We start from the raw sequence: 14,099 nt of genomic DNA, 5'->3' as shown, positions 1-14,099 counted from the left end.
GTTCTTAGTCAATCTTAAGAGGCAGAAAGTATCCACCACTTAAATATCTTCACTGTCCATTCTAAGACTGCTTATTGTGCCTGTTATTATTTGTTTGATCATTCTTTATATTTAATAATAATTCCATTTTTTTTACCTTGCTGCTCCTTGAGTTTCATTATTAAAATTTGCAGATCATTCATATTTTTTCTGCTCTATGAGCAATGTTGTCAAGGTAGTGCAGGTTATTGATGTTTCCTCCTCCAGTTTTAAAATCTTTTCCCAATCCATCTTCCCGCTAGACGAGTTTTAATCAATTCTGTAGAACTGTATAGATTTTAGTCACCAAGATTTTAGCTGTGTAAGTCAGACTACAGGATATATATTTCATGTTCTTATCATTTAATATTATACGGGGCTTGTTTATAAGTATGTGCAGTTTACAAAGAATTTTTAAGCTATCACTGATAGGTTCATAGCTAATTTTATAGAATAGAATAGAATAGAATAGAATAGAATAGAATAGAATAGAATAGAATAGAATAGAATAGAATAGAATAGAATAGAATAGAATAGAATAGAACAGAACAGAACAGAATAGGAGTAGAGTAGAGTAGAGTAGAGTAGAGTAGAGTAGAGTAGAGTAGAGTAGAGTAGAGTAGAATAGAATAGAATAGAATAGAATAGAATAGAATAGAATAGAATAGGAGTAAAGTAGAGTAGAGTACGGTAGGGTAGGGTAGGGTAGGGTAGGGTAGGGTAGGGTAGGGTAGGGTAGAGTAGAATAGAATAAATAGAATAGAATAGATAGAATAGAATAGAATAGAATAGAATAGAATAGAATAGAATAGAATAGAATAGAATAGAATAGAATAGAAGGCCAAGTGTGATTGGACACACAAGGAATTTGTCTTGGTGCATATGCTCTTGGTGCACATAAAATAAAAGATACATTCATCAAGAATCATAAGGTACAACACTTAATGATAGTCATAGGGTACAAATAGGCAATCAAATCATATTAGGAAACAGTAAATATAAATCATAAGGATACAATCAACAAATATTTATAGCTTTCATGTGATAATATTCACTGGTCAAAGACAAAAATTAGGACTAATTCATTAATTGATTGGAGAGAGAGAAAGAGAGGGAGGGAGAGAGAGAGAGACAGAGACAGAGAGAGAGAGTGGGAGGGAAGATAAATAGGTGATTTATTTTTAGAAAGCTTAAAAAAAGGAAAATTCGAAAGCACTTTTAAAAGAGTCCAGGAATAACAGAGGAATGGAAGTTATCATTCGCAGACAGATTGATTGATTTATAGAAATCGCAAGCCAGATTTTAGGCAGCATTACCTGTGATTAGGAACATTAGCAGTCTACTCCTGACATAATTTTATTTCAGGTATCCTTCCTCGTGGATCTGGCTTCTGTTTTCTGTATGATTGGTTATTTTCTCTGGGTTTTAGTTTTGCATTATTGTTTTGGATTTTGGGGTGGGTGGGTGGGAAGGATGGGAGGGCTAAAGATGTGTGTGTGTGTGTGGGTGGGTGGGTGTTATTGGGGTCTCCAGGAAAATTTCTTCTTCCATAAAGTAGACTTGTTTTAACTAACTGACAATCATCATTCTTTCCTCAGCATTGGGAAAAGGAGTTATGTTCATGCTTTTTGAACATCCAATTAAATTTTATAATAGACTGGGATATGGACTATCTAAATTTAATCGTCCATCCTAGAATGGCCACGGAGTAAGAGATAATGTAGCTATATGCAACTACGGTAGCTCAAATGGCACAGTTTTCATAATTTTCTCTTTTGCATTTCCACAGCAGCTACCAATCGTAGGGCTATGCATCGAAGCTGTCAAAACCAAGGAACCAAGAACAAGGCGGATTTAGAGCAAACTCTCTTTCACACTTTACTGGGGTAAATGCAGAATCTTGGAAATTGCATTGCAATTTCTCAGCACTGCTAGTGAGTTTTTTTTTTAAGGCAAAGGACTTTTTTTTTTTAGATGTCTACCTAACACTGAAACATCTAGAGATGATCCATCTACCTTGTTTTCCCAAAAATAAGACTCTGTCTTATATTTTTTTGAACCCTGAAATAAGCTCTTGGCCTTATTGCCATGCACTGAAAAGCCTGATTGGGCTTATTATCAGGGGATGTCTTATTTTGGGGAAAACAGGGAGTAGCCACCTGTGGTTTCTTCCCCACCCCACTATACAATCTCTCACATTAACCCTGGGAGAACAGAAAAGTTGATCTGCTTTGTGCAATTAACAAATACTTAGTCATGGAATTAATCTTTGTGTATGTACTTGCCTTAGTAATAAGGTGTACAGAATAAGCATCTACATCCTACAACTACATCTACATCCTACAACTGGGTGTTGAATATACGGGATGTATGGGAGAGATTTTGTTAATGTTGGTATCATGCCAGTGTCAAGTTAACACATTATGATTTCCCAGTTTTATAGACTAGACTAGACTAGACTAGACTAGACTAGACTAGACTAGACTAGACTAGACTAGACTAGACTAGACTAGACTAGACTAGACTAGACTAGACTTGACTCGACTCGACTCGACTCGACTCGACTCGACTCGATGGACTGGACTGGACTGGACTGGACTGGACTGGATTAGAAACAGAATTGGAAGGGTCCTTAGAGATCTTCTAGTCTAATCCTCTGCTCAAGCTGGAGACCCTGATTTGTAGTTTGGTTTGCTTTGCATAATGTGTTCTTTGGGTTTTCTTGATGGAGACTCACCCTAGGACAGACAAAAACAAATATGTTAGTAATATAAATCCATAAATAATTTTTTGGGAGGTTAGGATTGAGCATCTGAGAAGCATTGTTACATAGCAGCAAAAATTGAAAAAATGCAGAAAAGAAGCAAATTCAAAATAAGATCTGGTATAGAGAATCATGGATTATTGTGATAGAGTCCTCATGTTATTGTAGAGAAGGATGTGACTTGTGTATTGTTCTCATTTGCTGCTGTAGACATCAAGAAACTATGCATGCAGATTCTAGATAGATAGATAGATAGATAGATAGATATAGATAGATAGATAGATAGATAGATAGATAGATAGATAGATAGATAGATGATAGATAGATAGATAGATGATGGATAGATGGACGGATGATGGATGATGGATGATGGATGATGGATGATGGATGGATGGATGGATGGATGGATGGATGGATAGATAGATAGATAGATAGATAGATAGATAGATAGATAGATAGATATAGATGGATGGATGGATGGATGGATGATGGATGATGGATGATGGATGATGGATGATGGATGATGGATGATGGATGATAGATGATAGATAGATAGATAGATAGATAGATAGATAGATAGATAGATAGAAGTGAAGCTGCCGAAGGAAGAAAAAAATATGTGAAAAATAAATTAAGGTGAATGAAAACAATCCATATTATCTGGGCGGTAAAAACTGAAGAAAGTGATAATAAAGGTGAAAGTCCAATATAAGCATGTGAGGCTTGAAGGATAAAAAATTAAATTAAAACAAAACAAACATTATTTACTCTGAAGACATCGTTATAATCAGATTCTCACCACCCAAATCTACTGGTAGAATTAATTAAAAATGTGATTGCTCTGGAACAAACTTCAAAGCTGCCCAAGAAAAGCAAACAATAAAATATAAGTTAGCTGCTTGGTATTTTGGAAAGAAAAGTTTGCAAGAAGGCACACAAATTCACCTTTTGCCAAATATTGAAAGCAGCTGCATCTTTTCTGGTAATACATGGCTGTCCTTTGCAGCCAATAAGGTAGTCTTGGTTTAAGAAGTGGCTTAGTGGTGGGTTTCAAATTTTTTTACTACCAGTTCTGTGGGTGTGGCTTGATGGGTGTGCATGGCTTGGTGGGTGTGGCTTGGTGGGCATGGTAGGGGAAGGATATTGTAAAATCTCCATTTCCCTACTGCCACGTGACCTGTTTTGGATGCCAGGTAAGTGCAGGGCCAGCATGGAGGCTCTGGGAGGATGAAAAACGGGCCTCCCGGAAGTTCTGGAAATAGGCCCATTTCCAGCCTTCAGAGGGCCTCCAGAGCTGGGGGAGGGGGCGGCCATTTTTACCCTTCTGGAGGCTTGAAGAAAGCCTCCGGTGTCAGGTTTCGAGGTCGTCTCAAATAAATTGCATTTCAAACAAAGTCTTTGACGAAAAACTCCCATTTATTAAGCACGACATTATAACTCCGACTCCATCGCAGCCAACACTGACTTCCAGACCCAAAACCCTCCCTTTCCGTTCCCCACTCCCCTGCACTCATTGGCCATCTTCCACGTCACTCTACCCCTTATCTACTGCTCCAGCTCAAAGGAATTTCCCCCCTCCCATCCCATCTCCTAGGGGATATTATCTCCAGGGAAAATAAGTAGGTGAAAAGTCAAACGTCTCTTTCCAGACGCCTCCGCTTCTCCTTCTTATGTCAGCACTAGAGTAAAATGCAGCTTGAAGTGCTGACATCCAGAGCCCGGGGAGGGAGAAAATGCCCCCCTGCCATGGTTCAGAAGGCAAAGTTGCCCACGCCCTCGATGGCCATGCCCACCCGGCAACCAGGCAAAGAACCGGTTGCTAAAACTTTTGAATCCCACCCCTGCCCATGAGTGAATTTCAACGGCTCAGGAACGAACCACCTTTTACTCACCTGTATCTGTGCATGTATTATTTTACACCCTAACGAATCAGGGCCATTTAGGTTTAGCCATTTATTTCGAAGAACATCTTTTTTTAAAAAAAGAAAGATATTTGAAAATGGCAGCATTTGAAAAGAGGATTACAATTATGTGACTGTTTTTTTTTTTTAAAAAAGAAGATATGTTTTGTTTTTTTCTTTGATAATAATCCCAGAAGAGATTGCCGTTCATGCACAGTTGGCGCCAAAGAAAGGGCTAATAATGCATCGGATATTTGGTACATTGAAAAAATGAATGAGATACATGAAATGTTTCAATCTGCCTTGTCCATCAACACTTTTGATCTTATTTAAAAGGAAGGGATCTCTGAAGGGAGGTCAAAAAAGTCAAAATGGTAGCCACAGCTCTATGATCCAAGCCCTGGATCAAAGGGGTGGAGTTAGAATCACATGGTTACGACCACCATTTCGACCACCATTTTCCCTCCCTTTGACCACCATTTTCCCTCCCTTTGACCACCATTTTCCCTCCCTTTGACCACCATTTTCCCTCCCTTTGACCACCATTTTCCACCATGTGGACATTCCTATTAATAGAGAAGCCAATGCCCCAGATTGGAGTTTTCAAAAGGTAGCTGTTTGTCTAAAAGTGTCCAATGAAACACAGATATGGATGCTACACATCCTGGTCCTGAATTGGCCTGGTAAAAATTACGACTTTGTTAGACAACATACTTTCTATGCCATTTATTTATTTATTTATTTATTTATTTATTTATTTATTTATTTATTTATTTATTTATTTATTTATTTATTTATTTATCTATCTATCTATCTATCTATCTATCTATCTATCTATCTATCTATCTATCTATCTATCTATCTAGTTATTTATTTATTTATTTATTTATTTATTTATTGGTTCGATTTATATGCCACCCTTCTCCAGAGACTCAGGGCGGATTACAATGCATTAAGCAATAGCCTTCATACTTTTTGTATATACCTGCTTAGTAGGGCTTCCCCCCCCCCCAAGTGCTGTTCTTTTTTATACAAAGTCAGCTTATTGCCCCCACAAACCAGGTCCTCATTTTACCTACCTCAAAAGAATGGAAGGTTGAGTCAACCTTGAGCCTGGTGAGATTTGAACTTGCAGTAATTGCAGGCAGCTGGTGTTACTTAACAGTGCTTTAGTCTGCTCCGTCGCCAAGGCTCATATCATATTTTTCTTTCATAACATTTCCTCCTTTCTTTATGATTGTACATAACATCTCCTACAGTGGCCTTGAAACTCAACATTAAGAAAACTAATAGAATGGCATCTAGCTCTTTCAATTCCTGGCAAATAAATGGGGAGGAAATGGAGGTAGTGACAGATTATATTTTCTTGGGCTCCAAGATCACCGCATTTGGGGACTGCAGCCAAGAAATTAAAAGACGCTTGCTCCTGGGGAGGAAAGCTATGGCAAATCTAGACAGAGTACTAAAAAGCAGAGACATCACCCTGCCAACAAAAGAGCATATAGTCAAGGCTATGGTTTTCCCAGTTGCAATGTATGGCTGTGAAAGTTGGACCATAAGAAAAGCTGAGCGCCAATGAATTGAGGCCTTTGAACTTTAGTGCTGGAGAAGACTTCTGCGAGTCACTTGGATTGCAAGGCGATCAAACCGGTCAGTCCTAGAGGAGATCAACCCTGACTGCTCTTTAGAAGGCCAGATCCTAAAGATGAAACTCAAATACTTTGGCCACCTAATGAGAAGGAAGGACTCACTGGAGAAGAGCCTAATGCTGGGAAAGATGGAGGGCAAAAGAAGAAAGAGACAACAGAGAATGAGGTGGCTGGATGGAGTCACTGAAGCAGTCAGCGTGATCTTAAATGGATTCCAGAGGATGGTAGAGGACAGGAAGGCCTGGAGGAACATTGCCCATGGGGTCGCGATGGGTCAGACACGAATTTGCAGCTAACAAAAACAACAACAGTGGTCTAATCCTGATTTTTCCTGCCCAGATTGTTCTTTCTTTGTCCAACATCTTTTAAACTTTGATATGTATGGGCCTCTACCATGTATGAAGGAGATATAATCCATGCTTCCTTGTTGTCTTTTTTGTCAAGCCCCTTTCAGTCACTGGTAGGATATTCTAATGTCTGCCACCTGAACTATCTGAGATACATCCCACACAGAATGTTGCCTTGCTAGGGAACTTCATCTACTTGATTTGTCCTCCCATGTATGCTGCTGCCTCAAGCATTCTCTCAGCAACTCATCTTTCAATCTTGTCTTGCTGATGTTCTCAGCTCGTCACCCAGCCAGCCCGGATTGCAACAAAAGAACCAGACGAAAGAGCGATGTAGTCCTTGGTACTTTGGGTGTCATCCAGGATGGTGACTTTGAAACTCATCTCTCTCTCTCTCCCTCTCTCCTTCTCTCTCTCTCCTCTCCTGTGTGTGTGTGTGTATTTTCTTTCTTTCTTTCTTTCTTTCTTTCTTTCTTTCTTTCTTTCTTTCTTTCTTTCTTTCTTTCTTTCTTCTTCTTCTTCTTCTTCTTCTTCTTCTTCTTCTTCTTCTTCTTCTTCTTCTTCTTCTTCTTCTTCTTCTTCTTCTTCTTCTTCTTCTTCTTCTATTTCCTCTCCCTCTCCCTCTTCCCCTTCTCCTCCTCCTCCTCCTTTATCTATCTATCTACCTATCTCTTCTATCTATCATCTATCATCTATTAATCTATCTATCTATCTATCTATCTATCTATCTATCTATCTATCTATCTATCTATCTATCTATCTATCTATCATCTCTATCCCATTCTACATCTCCAGGATTCTGTTCTACTCATTTTAATGGGATCTGGATAGATTTCCTTAGGTTTGCTTCAGATACATCTAAGCCAATCTAGAAATTAGAACATTTGAATATTTATAACACTGAGCCTCTTTTCCAACCCAATGCCACACACAATTTGACATACAGACTGCACCAGATGATAATTAAAATCACAAGATATGCTAAAGCAAGGAAAGACAGAAAAACTATATGTAATTTTTTCCCCTCTTTTATATAATAGTGCCCCAAACTATGATGATCATGCTTTCTGGACTGTCTATAACTTCCACTGTTAGGAATTTGTGCTGAACAAAAGAACATCATCTTCAGGGATCAGAAACTGTGCTGGTGACTTTGAGTTGTGCATATGTAGTACTGTGACATGGAAAAAAAAAAGAAACATCTATTCTGCTCAGGATGCGGTGGCTCAGTGGCTAAGATGCTGAGCTTGTCGATCAAAAGGTCAGCAGTTCAGCAGTTCGAATCCCTAGTGCCGCATAACAGGATGAGCTCCTGTTACTTGTCCCAGCTTCTGCTAACCTAGCAGTTCAAAAGCACGTGAAAAAGGCAAGTAGAAAAAATAAGGACCACCTTTGGTGGGAAGGAACCAGCGTTCCGTGTGCCTTTAACATTTAGTCATGCCGGCCACATGACCACGGAGATGTCTTTGGACAGCGTTGGCTCTTTGGCTTTGAAACGGAGATGAGCACCGCCCCCTAGAGTTGGGAACAACTAGCACATATGTACGAGGGGAACCTTTACCTTTACCTTTACTATTCTGCTCAGCTTGTGATCAAAACCATAATTTTATTTTATGCAGTTAAGCAGTTAAGACACTTTTTTTTCCAAACAAAATGAGAAACTGTTTACTTCCTTCACTTGTTTTCTTAAAAAGAGAAGAGGTGGGCAATGCCCCTGCGTTTGATTTGGTAACTATTCAACTTCAGGAGATGCAAATTATATCCTAAACATTCCTTCCATTTTTCCCAATAAGTGAGTCCATTGTTAATGGCAACTTTTATTTTGTGACAAAGGAGAACAAGTAAGAACCTACTTCATGATAGCACTTTCAAAATGAAAAGGTAGGAAACCAAGGTTCAGTCATTTTATAAGCCTTTGTAGTTATAGACAATCTCTCACACACATATACACACAAACACACACAACAATGAGAAAGCTAAGAAAATAATCAGAGCAACTCTTTGTATCAATGGATCTTTTGAATGATTTATAGAGTATTCATCCTCTCTAGATGATATTCCTGGGGGGGAAAAATATTTTACTGCTGCTATTGTTCAAAAGCCAAAATGCTCATGTATACTGTGTTTCCCCAAAAATAAGACTGGGTTTTAAATTAATTTTTGCTCCAAAAGACGCATTAGGGCTTATTTACTAGTTAGGTCTTATTTTGGGGGAAATACGGTACTAAATGCACCCATCTGGCTGACAATCTTAACTGGGTAGTATTTTGGGGGTAGGGCTTATATTACGAGCATCCTGAAAAAATCGTGCTAGGGCTTATTTTCCGGTTGGTTCTTATTTTTGGGGGAAAAGGATAGTTGGATAAATGATAGCGCTTGGGACATAGCCATAACTTTTCCGAAATTTGGTTTGCTAACCTGTGGAATAAATGGTCATATAACATGTTATGTGTTCCATTTTGTGGAGTGGTAAGCCAACTCCTGGTGATTCTGTGGATATTTGTTATTTATTTATTTAGCATATGGCATATCATACATGAAGGGATGCAGTGGCTCAGTGGCTAAGATGCTGAGCTTGTCGATTGAAAGGTCGGCAGTTCAGGAGTTCAAATCCCTAGTGCTGCGTAACGGAGTGAGCAGAAAAAACAATTACTATCAACCTGCCTTCCATTGAGGACCTGTATACTGCACGAGTCAAAAAGGGGGCTACCGACTCCTTGCACCCTGGACATAAACTGTTTCAACTCCTACTCTCAAAACGACACTATATAGCACTGCACACCAGAACAACTAGACACAAGAACAGCTTTTCCCCGAACGCGATCACTCTGCTAAACAATTCCCTCAACACTGTCAAACTATTTACTAAGTCTGCACTACTATTAATCTTCTCATCGTTCCTATCACCCATCTCCTCCCACTTATGACTGTATCACTGTAAACTTGTTGCTGATATCCTTAAGATTTATATTGACTGTATCCCTATGACTATCATTAAGTGTTGTACCTTTTGATTCTTGACGAATGTATCTTTTCTTTTATGTACACCGAGAGCATATGTACCAAGACAAATTCCTTGTGTGTCCAATCACACTTGGCCAATAAAGAATTCTATTCTATTCTATTCTATTCTATTCTATTCTATTCTGTTCTGTTCTGTTCTGTTCTGTTCTGTTCTGTTCTGTTCTGCTCTGCTCTGCTCTGCTCTGCTCTGCTCTGCTCTGCTCTACTCTGCTCTACTCTACTCTACTCTACCCTACCCTACCCTATTCTATTCTATTCTATTCTATTCTATTCTATTCTATTCTATTCTATTCTATTCTATTCTATTCTATTCTATTCTATTCCATTCCATTCCATTCCATTCCATTCCATTCCATTCCATTCTGTTTTCTATTAGTCCTATTCTATTCTATTCTATTCTGTTCTGTTCTGTTCTGTTCTGTTCTGTTCTACTCTACTCTACTCTACTCTACTTCTATTCTATTCTATTCTATTCTATTCTATTCTATTCTATTCTATTCTATTCTATTCTATTCTATTCTAGTCCATTCCATTCCATTCCATTCCATTCCATTCTTTCATTTGTTGTCCTGCAATCAAAGATATAAAAGATGGAGTGAAACATTTAAGTACAGAACTAAACCAGCAGGGAATTTTTCATTGGGAGTGCCCATTATTGTGCGACTGAGTTTTTTCTGAAAAAAACTTGACATATGACCAGCCACCTATGAACACACTTGGTACACGCTTGGTAACAGTGCAGTGAAGTGAGATTTTTCAGAAGTCAAACAAACTGCAGAGCCCCAGACTAGTTCTCCTTGCTGCTGTCATTTCCCAGTATGTGGTTCTCTACATAACATTATTTCCTGCTATCAAACATCTGGCGAGCACCTTGGCACAAGTCCAAACTTCATTGTTTAGATGCACCATTCATTCTTAACAGCACAGGCAATGTGAGCCCAAAAACCCATGGAAAAACTCCAGGCGGCCGCTTCTCAAACTCCAAGCTGGTTTTCAGATGCTACAAGAGCATGACTTTTCCAGAGCAAACAATACATACTGTACTTTTCGGAGTATAAGACACACCTTTTCCCCCCACTCCCAAAGAGGGTGAAAATATGGGTGCGTTTTATACTCCGAATATAGCCCCATCCAGCTTCTCACATGGAGGTTTCAGAGGCTGAAAAAGGCGTCAGAAACAAAGCTTCAGAAAAGAAGCCCCCAAACAGTTTCAAAAAAAAAAAAAACAAAACAAAAAAAAAAAACAAAAACCCACCCAAACAGAGCTTCAGAAAAAAAAAGCCTCAGAAACAGAGCTTCAGAGGCTTTTTTTTCTGAAGCTCTGTTTTGGAGGCTTTCAGAGGCAGAAAAGAATGTTTTTTTTTTTTCTGAAACAGAGTTACAGAAGTTTCAGAGGCTGAAAAAAAAAAAGCAAGGCACAGAGCTCACAACCAAGGAACCTGTTGCTAAAATTCACCTCTGGGAACAGCTGATTGGGGATATTCCGGGAAGCCGATCCACCTGCCAATCAGCTTTTTTTCTTATTTTCCTCCCCAAAAACTAAGGTGTGTCTTATACTCCAGTGCGTCTTATACCCCGAAAAATATGGTATATCTTATTTAGAAAGGCAGAGATTGCAAGATACGATTACATCCTAAGTTCAAGTATTTTACAGAATGAGCGGCCACCCATAATTTCCAGTCAATATCTTTATAGACTATATCAGACTTGTTAGATAGCAATGCACGATTCAGCATTTCATTCATATCAATCTATTTCTGGAAGCGGACAGAAGCAATCTAATTTAATAATTAAAATGTCATGTAGCAGATGAACAGACTAATGCATAATGAGGTCTTTTGAATGGATTCTTCGATGAACGGGATGGACTGGGTGCAGCTGCGATTTCAGAGAAGCCAAAGGAACTTCAAAGAGGCAGTGATGACCTCGAGAACTCTGGATGGAGACATTAATTTTGACAGCTTCAAATTACGGATGTGGTCATTTCACTCAAGTGGCTATGTATATGAACTCTGCATGGAGATTCCAATTTGTGCTGCTTGCATTTGACCCAATACGTTGTGGGTTAATTTGATGTATGAGTAGATAAAATATCTGCCACCCAGAACTGAAAATTATCAAGGCTTTCTTTTTTTTTTTAATTCGACAGATACCCATGCAGACATATATTTATAACTTAAGTGTGATTAACAGAATAACAAGGTTGGAAGGGACCTTGGAGGTCTTCTAGTCCAACCTCCTGCTCAACCAGGAAATCCTATATATTTCAGACAAATGTTTGTCCAATCTTTTCTTAAAAACTTAAAACTTAAAAAATTCAGTTTTGGTCACCATACTGTAAAAAAGATGTTGAGACTCTAGAAAAAGTACAGAGGAGAGCAACCAGGATGATTAGGGGACTGGAGGCTAAAACATACGATGAACGGTTGCAGGAACTGGGCATGGCTAGTCTACTGAAGAGAAGGACCATGTCAGGGTTCCAAGTAACACCCCCAAAGAAATCAAACTCCGAGGATTGAAGTTCCTCAAAGCTAACTTTTATTAGAGATGTCATATTGGCACATCTGGGAAAAACCGAATCTGAGAGCTTCCAGGTTTTCCACACCCAAAAGAAAGTTCAAGACTTTGCCCCTCACTCACATGTCCACCACACGTCCAGTCAGGTACCCTCCAGAACAGAAGATACCTCCTCATTCTTCTCAACAAATTAAATTAACTGCAGGGCACAATGGCCTTGACTTTCTATAAAGAATTTTATTTTGACTACATATCCTCTTCACTCTATACAATCCCCCCCTCCCATTTTCCCACAGTAGAATTTGTGGCAGGCCTGAAGCCTGAAGGCACCAAGGTAGAAAGATGGCTTCCAAGTCTGACAGACCAGGGGAGACATGATAGCAGTGTTCCAATATTTGAGGGGCTGCCACAGAGACGAGGGGGTCAACCTGTTTTCCAAAGTACCCGAAGGCCAGACAAGGAATAATGGATGGAAACTGATCAAGGAGAGATTCAATCTAGAAATAAGGAGGAATTTTCTGACAATGAGAACAATAAACCCATGGAATAGCTTGCCTCTGGAAGTTGTGGGAGTTTCATCACTGGAGGCTTTTGAGAAGAGGCTGAACTGCTATTTGTCAGAAATGATGTATGGTCTCCTGCTTGGGGGGTTAGACTAGATGACCTACAAGGTCCCTTCCAACTCTGTTAATCTGTAATCTGTAAACCTCCAATGATGGAGCACCACAACCTCTGAAGGCAAGTCATTCTACTAATTCCTCTAACTGTCAGGAAATTTCTCCTTAGTTCTAGGTTGTTCTCTCCTTAATTAATATCCATCCATTGTTTCTTGTCCTACCTTCAAGTGCTTTGAAAAATACTCCCTTCAGTGGTGGGTTCCTCCCGGTTTGGCTAGGTTCGGCCGAGCCGGTAGCAGTGATGATATGATGTCACCAAACCGGTTCTCTTTGTTCGGGAGCTGGGCCCTCCCACCCACCCCCACGTTATTCTTACCTTTTATTTGGCCCCACCCCCAATCTATTCACTGCCTCCCAAGTCCCAGCTGATCGGCTAGAAGAAAAAAAACTGTTTAAACTCTTGCCGCGGGGCTTCAAAGGGCCTCCCTACAGCTGATCAGTGTTAAAAGGCAGTGTGGTGGTAGACCAGTGCCTCCAAAAACAAATGAGTAGACCGAAGCCTCCAAAACCAAATGGGTAGACCGGTGCCTCCAAAAACAAATGAGTAGACCGGTGCCTCCAAAAACAAATGGCTAGACCGTTGCCTCCAAAAACAAATGAGTAGACCAGTGCCTCCAAAAACAAATGGGTAGACCGATGCCTCCAAAAACAAATGGGTAGACCGGTGCCTCCAAAAACAAATGGGTAGACCAATGCCTCGAAAAACAAATGGGTAGACCAATGCCTCCAAAAACAAATGGGTAGACCGGTGCCTCCAAAAACAAATGGGTAGACCGATGCCTCCCAAAACAAATGGGTAGACCGATGCCTCCAAAAACAAATGAGTAGACCGGTGCCTCCAAAAACAAATGGGTAGACTGGTGCCTCCAAAAACAAATGAGTAGATCGATGCCTCCAAAAACAAATGAGTAGACCGGTACAGCTCTGCAAGCAGTTAAAAACCTGGTAGACCAGTACCTCTGCTAAATCCTAAAGAATTGTTACATGACCATCAAACCACGCCCACAAAATAAGCCACGCCCACAGAACCGGTAGTAAAAAATTTTAGAACCCACCCCTGACTCCCTCCCCTTCTTTGTGGAAGCTCCTTAGTCATTGGAACACTACGATCATATCACCCCTAGTCCTTCTTTTCATTAAACCAGACATATCCAATTCCTGCAAATGTTTTTTGCATGCTTTAACCTCCAGTCCCCTAATCA

Source organism: Pantherophis guttatus, chromosome 8, assembly GCF_059756535.1.
Source record: "Pantherophis guttatus breed Tessera chromosome 8, ASM5975653v1, whole genome shotgun sequence".
Taxonomy (NCBI): domain Eukaryota; kingdom Metazoa; phylum Chordata; class Lepidosauria; order Squamata; family Colubridae; genus Pantherophis; species Pantherophis guttatus.
The sequence above is the reverse complement of the archived record's forward strand: the minus strand, read 5'-3'. Positions refer to the sequence as shown.